The sequence below is a fragment of the Orycteropus afer genome, unplaced genomic scaffold (genome assembly GCF_000298275.1).
Source record: "Orycteropus afer afer isolate SDZICR_OR568_19922 unplaced genomic scaffold, OryAfe1.0 scaffold00017, whole genome shotgun sequence".
NCBI classification, from domain to species: domain Eukaryota; kingdom Metazoa; phylum Chordata; class Mammalia; order Tubulidentata; family Orycteropodidae; genus Orycteropus; species Orycteropus afer.
This window is the reverse complement of record NW_006921604.1, coordinates 5,538,830-5,546,540: the sequence shown is the minus strand read 5'-3', so window position 1 is coordinate 5,546,540 and position 7,711 is coordinate 5,538,830.

The following is a 7,711-nucleotide window of genomic DNA, read 5'->3' as shown; positions in this document are numbered from 1 at the left end:
AAAAAAAAAGAAACAGATATTCTAGACTGAAGGAGACTAAAGAGACAGGACAAATAAATGCAATGTGCCATCAATGATTAGAAACAGGATAAAAGGAACAGTAAATGACACTTTGAGAATAATTGTGAATAATTTAAAATAGACTATATGCTAGATAATATTATCACATTAATGTTAAATTTCTTGGGTTATGTTATGTTGGAGAATGTATTTGTTTTTAAAAGGTATATGCTGATATATATTCTTATAAAAAAACATAACATTAGAGCAATTTAGTTTCAAATAATCCAGCAATCAAAAAATAGAGAGAGATAAAAATGAAACAGACGTAACAGAAGCAAAAGAAAAAAGAGGTAAAAAGGAGGAAAGAAGGAGAGAGGGAGGGAGCAGGAAAAAAAGCCCCAAATCCCTTCTTGGCAGGGCCATATCAATAATTGTGGCAGAAAGTGTTTCATTGTGTGTAAAAACAATTAACTTGATAAAACTCTGCATTTATAAGGACAAAAAAAAGTCGAAACCAGAAACTTCTCGCCTTGCATGCCAATCTTAAGAACTTGAAACTTTGGTATTCAAGAGCCACTGGAGGGCAGGGCCTGAGCAAGGTGATGAGTTAGATCTAGGACACCATACACAACTGAGACCTTCAGTGAAACAAGAGATAGAAAATAAATCTAACCACCAAAAAAGAAATTCCACAAGTACACTTGTCTTTCTCAGTCTACCCCACTCCACAAACACACACACACACACACACACACACACCCCTTGGTGATGGAAGTTGAGGTTGGTGAATCAAAATCACAAACCTGTCCCCTGAGGGACTGGCACTTGGGTTAGTATTTCCTACACAGGCCAGGTAATCTCAGACTAAAAATGAATCTACTCAATTCCTCTCTGGAATAATACTCTGCAACAGAGGTCTTTGAAGAATTTCCACATATAAGTAAAACATAACCTCACAACTCATGGTTGCAAAAATATGAGAAACTATGCCAGATTAAAGTAAATAATGTCTTTAAAGTGCTGAGAGAACAATAACAGTCAGCCTAGATCTGTATACTGAGAAAATATATGTCAAGAACTGGGGCAAAAGGCTGGGTCCAAGATGGCAGACTAGGCAGACACACTATCCAGAACCTCCACAACAAAGACTCAAAAAAACAAGGGAAGCAACTACAAATGACAATCTTACCTAACAGTACTCACCCACGCCTGCTGCCCCACCCACTGATGCACTACTGGAATGATGACAAATGTTGCTCAGGCTGCCCTCAGCTGCCCTGCACAATCAGTGATCAGGCACTTGAAACCACATTACCACCTGCTACCAAATCTGCCCAGAGATAGGTGGTGAGTGCCCCAGTGCTGCCAAACTAGCAACCAGAGTAACAGGACAACTCTGTTGCCCAGATATATTGAAACAGAGCAAAACAAAATACCAGGGTGAAGCAAACTAATATATAGTCAAGAAACTAATACAATAATACTACAATGTCTTAGAGACAACTGACTTCAAATCACACCAGAAAACAGGGCATGATGCCTCAAACAAGTAAGCAAAGTATAGGGCCATAAAATCTTCCAGAGGAAGAAATGCTAGTGGAATTACTTGATAAGGAATTCAAAATAATTACATTTAGGTACTTCAACAGATTGAAAGAACGTTCAAGGAAACTACAGACAAAATCAAAGAAAACATAGACAAAACTGTAGAATAATTTTTTTAATTACAAAACAAATTGACAAAATAAATGGAAAACTAGAAACCATTTAAAAAAAAAAAAAGGAAATAGAAATCCAGAAGATTAGTACTACAATTAAAGAAATGGATTACACATTGAAAGGATAAAGGAGTAGAATTGAGTCAATGGAACATAGAATTAGTGAGATTAAATACAAATCTCTCAACACCAATCTGTTGGAAGAGCAAGCAGAAAAAAGAATTAAACAAACTGAAGAAAGCTTAAGATTCATTTGGGACACCATGAAGAGGAATAACTTACATGTAATTAGAATTCCAGAACAAGAAGAAACAAACAAAAAAAAAGCACCAAGAAAATTGTCAAAGATTTGTTGGAAGAAAACTTCTCAATATTATGAAAAATAAGAAGATATTCAAGAAGCTCAAAGAACCCCAAGTTGGATAGACCCCCAAAAGAAAATCACTAAGACGTATCATAATAAAACTTTCCGAAATAAAAGACAAAGAATCTTGAAAGCAGCTTGGGAAAAATGAAGAGTCACCTACAAAGCAGAGCCAATAAGACTAAGCTCTGATTTCTCGACAAAAAACATGCAGGCAAGAAAGCAATGGGATGACATACATAAAACACTGAAAGAAGAAAATTGCCAACCAAGAATTATAAATCCAGCATAATTGTCTCTCAAATACAATGGTGAAATTAAGACATTCTCAAATAAACAGAAATTAAGAGAATTTGCAAAAGGCAGACTAATTTTACAAGAAAGGCAAAAGGGATTCCTCCAAATAGAGAAACACCAACAGCAGACAACCAGAGATGAAGACATATGGCCATGTCACCTAGAAGTCAACCCAGATCTAAAAGTATCAAAAATAAAATAAACCTACAAGATGGCAAATAGGAGATCAGATATACCAATTTGCAAATGATGATAACTGCAAAGCAAAAAGTGGGAATAAATCACGTAGTTACAGAAATTCTAAAAGGAGAGGAAATCAAGATGATATTAAGATAAAACAGATTATTTTAAACTTGGGAAGATAATAATAAATTATAGTGTAACCTCAAAGAAAATTAATAAAACTTCACAGCAAAATAAAAAGAAAATCATAAAGTAACAGTAAATGCTAAAACAATTGCAACTAAGGAAATGATAAGAAAAATCCATAAGTAAAATGAGGTCAGCACACACAACATAAATATTTTTTTCCATATATCAATATGCTGTCTACAAGAGACACATCTTAGTCACAAAGACAAGAATAAGCTAAAAGCCAAAGGTTGGAAAAACATATATCAAACAAATGGCAATCAATAAAGGGCTAGAGTGGCAATACTAAAATGGGCTCTAAGTCAACAACCAGCAAAAGAGAAAAGGAAGAACATTATATAATGATTAAAAGATCAATCCAACAAGAGGACATAACCATAATAAAAAACTACTCACCCAACCAAAAAGCCCCAAAATACATAAATCAAACTTTAACAGAATTTAAAGGAAAAATAGACAACTCCACAATAATAGTAGGATCTTTAATACATCACTTTTAAAGAAGGACAGAACAACTAGGAAGAAACTTAACAAAGATACAGAAGATCTAAATAACACAATCAACCAGCTAGACTTCATAGATGTACACAGAACACTCCACACAACAGTACAATACATACTCTTTTCCAGTGCACACGGAATGTGCTCCAGAAGAGACCATATGTTAGGCCAGAAAACAATCCTCAATAAATTTAAAAACATCGAGATACTACAAAGCACTTTCTCAGATTATAATATTATAAAATTATAAATCAACAACGGAAGATCAAAGAAAAAAGTCAAATACATGAAAACTGAGCAACACCATGCTTAAAAACTACTGGGTATAGAAGAAATAAAAAATGAAATACATGGTCTCAGGAGACATCAAGCTCAATTGGCAGAACATACTACACAAAAACACTGCTCTACATCCTACTTCAGTGAGTAGCGACTGGGGTCTCAAAAGCTTGTAAGCAGCCATCTAGATGCAACAATTCGTCTCTCCTCATTCAAAGCAAAAAAGAATGAAGAAAACCAAAGACACATGGAAACAATTAGTCCAAGGGACAAGTGGACCATGCTAACCTCAGCCTACATGACCCTGAGACCAGAAGAGCTAGATGGTGGCTTGCTATCACTGTCAACCACTCAGAAAGGATCAGTGAAGGACATCCTGGGTAGAGTGGGAGAAATATGTGGAACAAAACTCAAAATCATAAAAAAAAAAAAAAAGACCAGCCTTACTAGTCTGATAGATCCCAGTGAAACCCCTGAGACTGTGGCCCCTTAGCTAATCTTAAGGCCTGGAATTGAACTTGTTCCCATGCTTCCAGACAAACAACAGACAGGCATATAAAGTGAACATTTAAACAAGGCAGGCACATTCCTTAGAACAATCAATCATGGGAGATTAGAAGGGCAGAATTTGCACAGGGAGATAGCTCAGAGGGCAGGAATGCATAGGAGAGAAAGACACAGGAAAAAGGTAACCACAGGGAGTAGGAAAAGAGTTGTTCCAGTATAGGGATTGTAATCAATGTCATGAAACAAAATGTATATGAACTGCTGTATGGAAAATTAATTTGCTCTGTAAAATTTTACCCAAATCACAATTTTAAAAAATTCCTAGAATCGAATGAGAATGAAAACACAACATACCAAAATCTTTGGGACAAACCAAAGGCTGTATTCAGAGGACAATTTATAGCAATAGACACACACACCAAAAAAGAAGAAAGACTCAAAATCAACATCTTAACCCTACATCTCCAACAATTAGAAAAAGAACAGCAAAAAAAAAAAAAAGCCTACAGTCACCAGAAGAAAGGAAATAATAAAGAGTCAAGAAGAAATAAATGAACCAGAAAAACAATATTATTTCTTTTTTTGACAGTATTGAAGGAAAAAGTCCAAGGTGCACTGAAGGCATAGGCAAAAAAAAAAAAAACATGGCTCCTGGAATTTATGGAATACTCAATGAGATGTTTCAACGAACAGAGATGTTTATTTGTTTATGCCAAGAAATTTGGAAGACAGCTACCTGGCCAACCAATTGGAAAAGATCCATATTTGTGCCCATTTCAAAGAGAGATGATCCAACGGAAAGTGGGAATTATTGAATAATATCATTAATATCAAGGAGCTCTGGTTGGTTTTTAACCAAAAGGTTGCTGATTTGAACCCACCAGCCACTATGTGGGAGAAAGATGAGGCAATCTGCTTCTATAAAGATTTATAGCCTTGGACACCCAACGTGGGTCACTATGAGTCAGAACCAACTCTATGGCAGTGAGTCTTTTTGTTTTGTTTTGTTTTGATCTTATCATTAATATCATGCAAAAACAAAGTTTTGCTGAAGGTAATTCAAAAACAGTTGCAGCAGTATATTGACAGAGAACTTTCAGAAATTCAAGCTGGATTCAGAAGAGGATGTAGAATAAGAGATATCATTGCTGATGTCAGATGGATCTTGACTGAAAGCAAAGAATACCAGAAAGATGTTTACCTGTGTTTTATTGACTATGCAGGAGCAATCAACTCTGTGGATCATAATGAATTATGGATAACAATGTGAAAAAATGGGAATTCCAGAACACTTAATTGTACTCAGGAACCTGTACAAGAGGCCTGTCATTTGAACAGAACAAGGGGATACTGCGTGGTTTAAAATCAGGAAAGGTGTGCATCAGGGTTGCATCCTTTCACTACACTCATTCAATCTGTATGCTGAGCAAACAATACAGGAAAATGGATTTATGAAGAAGAATGTGGCATCAGGATTGGAGGAAGACTCACTAACAACCTGTGATATGCAGATGACAAAACCTTACTTGCTGAAAGTGAAGATGACTTGAAGCACTTACTGATGAAGATCGAAGACTACAGTCTTCAGTATGGATTACACTTCAACATAAAGAAAACAAAAATACTCACAACTGGACCAGTAAGCCTGTCTGTCATTTGGCTGAGAGTTAACCCACGGGAGTGAATTCAATTCCAGGTCTGAAGGGTGACTGGAGCCATGGTCTCAAGGGTTTCCCAAGTCTCTATCTGACAGCAAGCTTGGTCTTTTTTTTTTTTTTTTTTGAGTTTTGTCCCACCCTTTTTCTTCCACTCTATCCAGGATCCACCACTCGTCTGTCAGTTTGTCATACTGTGGTGGCTTGTGTATTGCTGTGAGGCTGGAGGCTATGCCACTGGTATTTCAAATACTAGCAGGGTCACCCATGGTGGACAGGTTTCAGTGGAGCTTCCAGACTAAGATAGACTCAGAAGGAAGGGGCCATCTACTCCTCAAAGAAAGGGCCAGTGAAAATCTTATGAATAACAGTGAAAAACTGTCTGATATATTACTGGAAAACTTTATGAATAGCCCTGAAAAACTGCCTGATACTGTGCTGGAAGATGAGCCCCTCAGGTCAGAAGGCATTCAATATTTTGAATGACTGAGGAAGAGCTGCCGTCTCAAAGTAGAATTGATCTTAATGAAGTGGATAGAGTAAAGCTTTTGGGACCTCCATTTGCTGATGTGGCACAACTCAAAATGGAAAGAAACAGCTGTAAACATCTATTAGTAATAGGAACATGGAGTGTATGAAGTATGAACCTAGGAAAACTAGAAGTTGTCAAAAATGAAAGGGAACACATAAAGATTGATATTCTAGGCATTAGTGAGCTGAAATGGACTGATTTTGCCCATTTTGAATAAGACAACCATGTAATCGACTATACTGGGAATAACAAATTGAAGAGGAATAGCATGGCATTCATTGTCACAAAAAAGTGTTTCAAGATCTATCCTGAAGTACAATGTTGTCAATGATAGGATAATATCCACTTGCCTACAAGGAAAACCAGCTGATACTATGATTCAGATTTTCGCACCAACCACAAAAGCCAAAGATGAGGAAATTGAAGATTTTTACCAACTTCTGCAGTCTGAAATTGACCAATCAATTCATGCAATCAAGATGTATTAATTATTACTAGTGATTGGAATGTGAAAGTTGGAAACAAAGAATAATGACTGACAGTTGGAAAATGTGGCCTTAGTGATAGAAATGATGCCAGAGATCACATGATAGAATTATGCAAGACCAACAGCTTATTCATTGCAAATACCTTTCCTCAACAACATACATGGTGGCTATACATGTGGACCTCACCAGAGGTAATACACAAGAATCAACTGACTACATCTGTGGAAAGAGGTAATGGAGAAGATCAGTATCTTCAGCCAAAACAAGGTCAACAACTGACTGTAAAACAGGCCATCAATTGCTCATATGCAAGTTCAAGTTGAAGTTGAAGACAATTAAAACAAGACCACAAGAGTCGAAATATGACTTTGATTGTATCCCACCTGAATTTAGAGACCATCTGAAGAACAGATTTGACACATTGAACACCAATGACTGAAAACCAGACGAATTGTGGGATGACATCAAGAACATCATATGTGAAGAAAGTAAAAGGTCATTTAAAAGACAGGAAAGGAAGAAAAGACCAAAGTGGATGTCAGAAGAGACTCTGAAACTTGCCCTTCAACAGAGAGTAGCTAAACCATAGGAAAGAAATAACAAGATAAAAGAGCTGAATAGAAGATTTCAAAGAGCAGCTCAAGAAAAGAAAGTCAATTATTATAATGAAATGTGCAAAGATCTGGAGTTCGAAAACCAAAGGAAAGAACACACTTAGCATTTCTCAAGCTGAAAGAACAGAAGAAAAAATTGAAGTCTCAAGTTGCAATATTGAAAGGTACTGTTGTTGTATGTGCCGTTGAGTCAGTCCCAACTCATAGCAACCCCTCTGTGGCTTTCTGAGGCAGTATCACTATGGAAGTAGATTGCCCAACCTTCCTTCCAAGGAGTGGCTGATGAGTTTGAACTGCCAGCCTTCTGGTTAGCAGTCAAGTGCCTTAGGCACTACACTACCAGAGCTCCCTTGAAAGGTACTATGGGCAAAATATTGAACG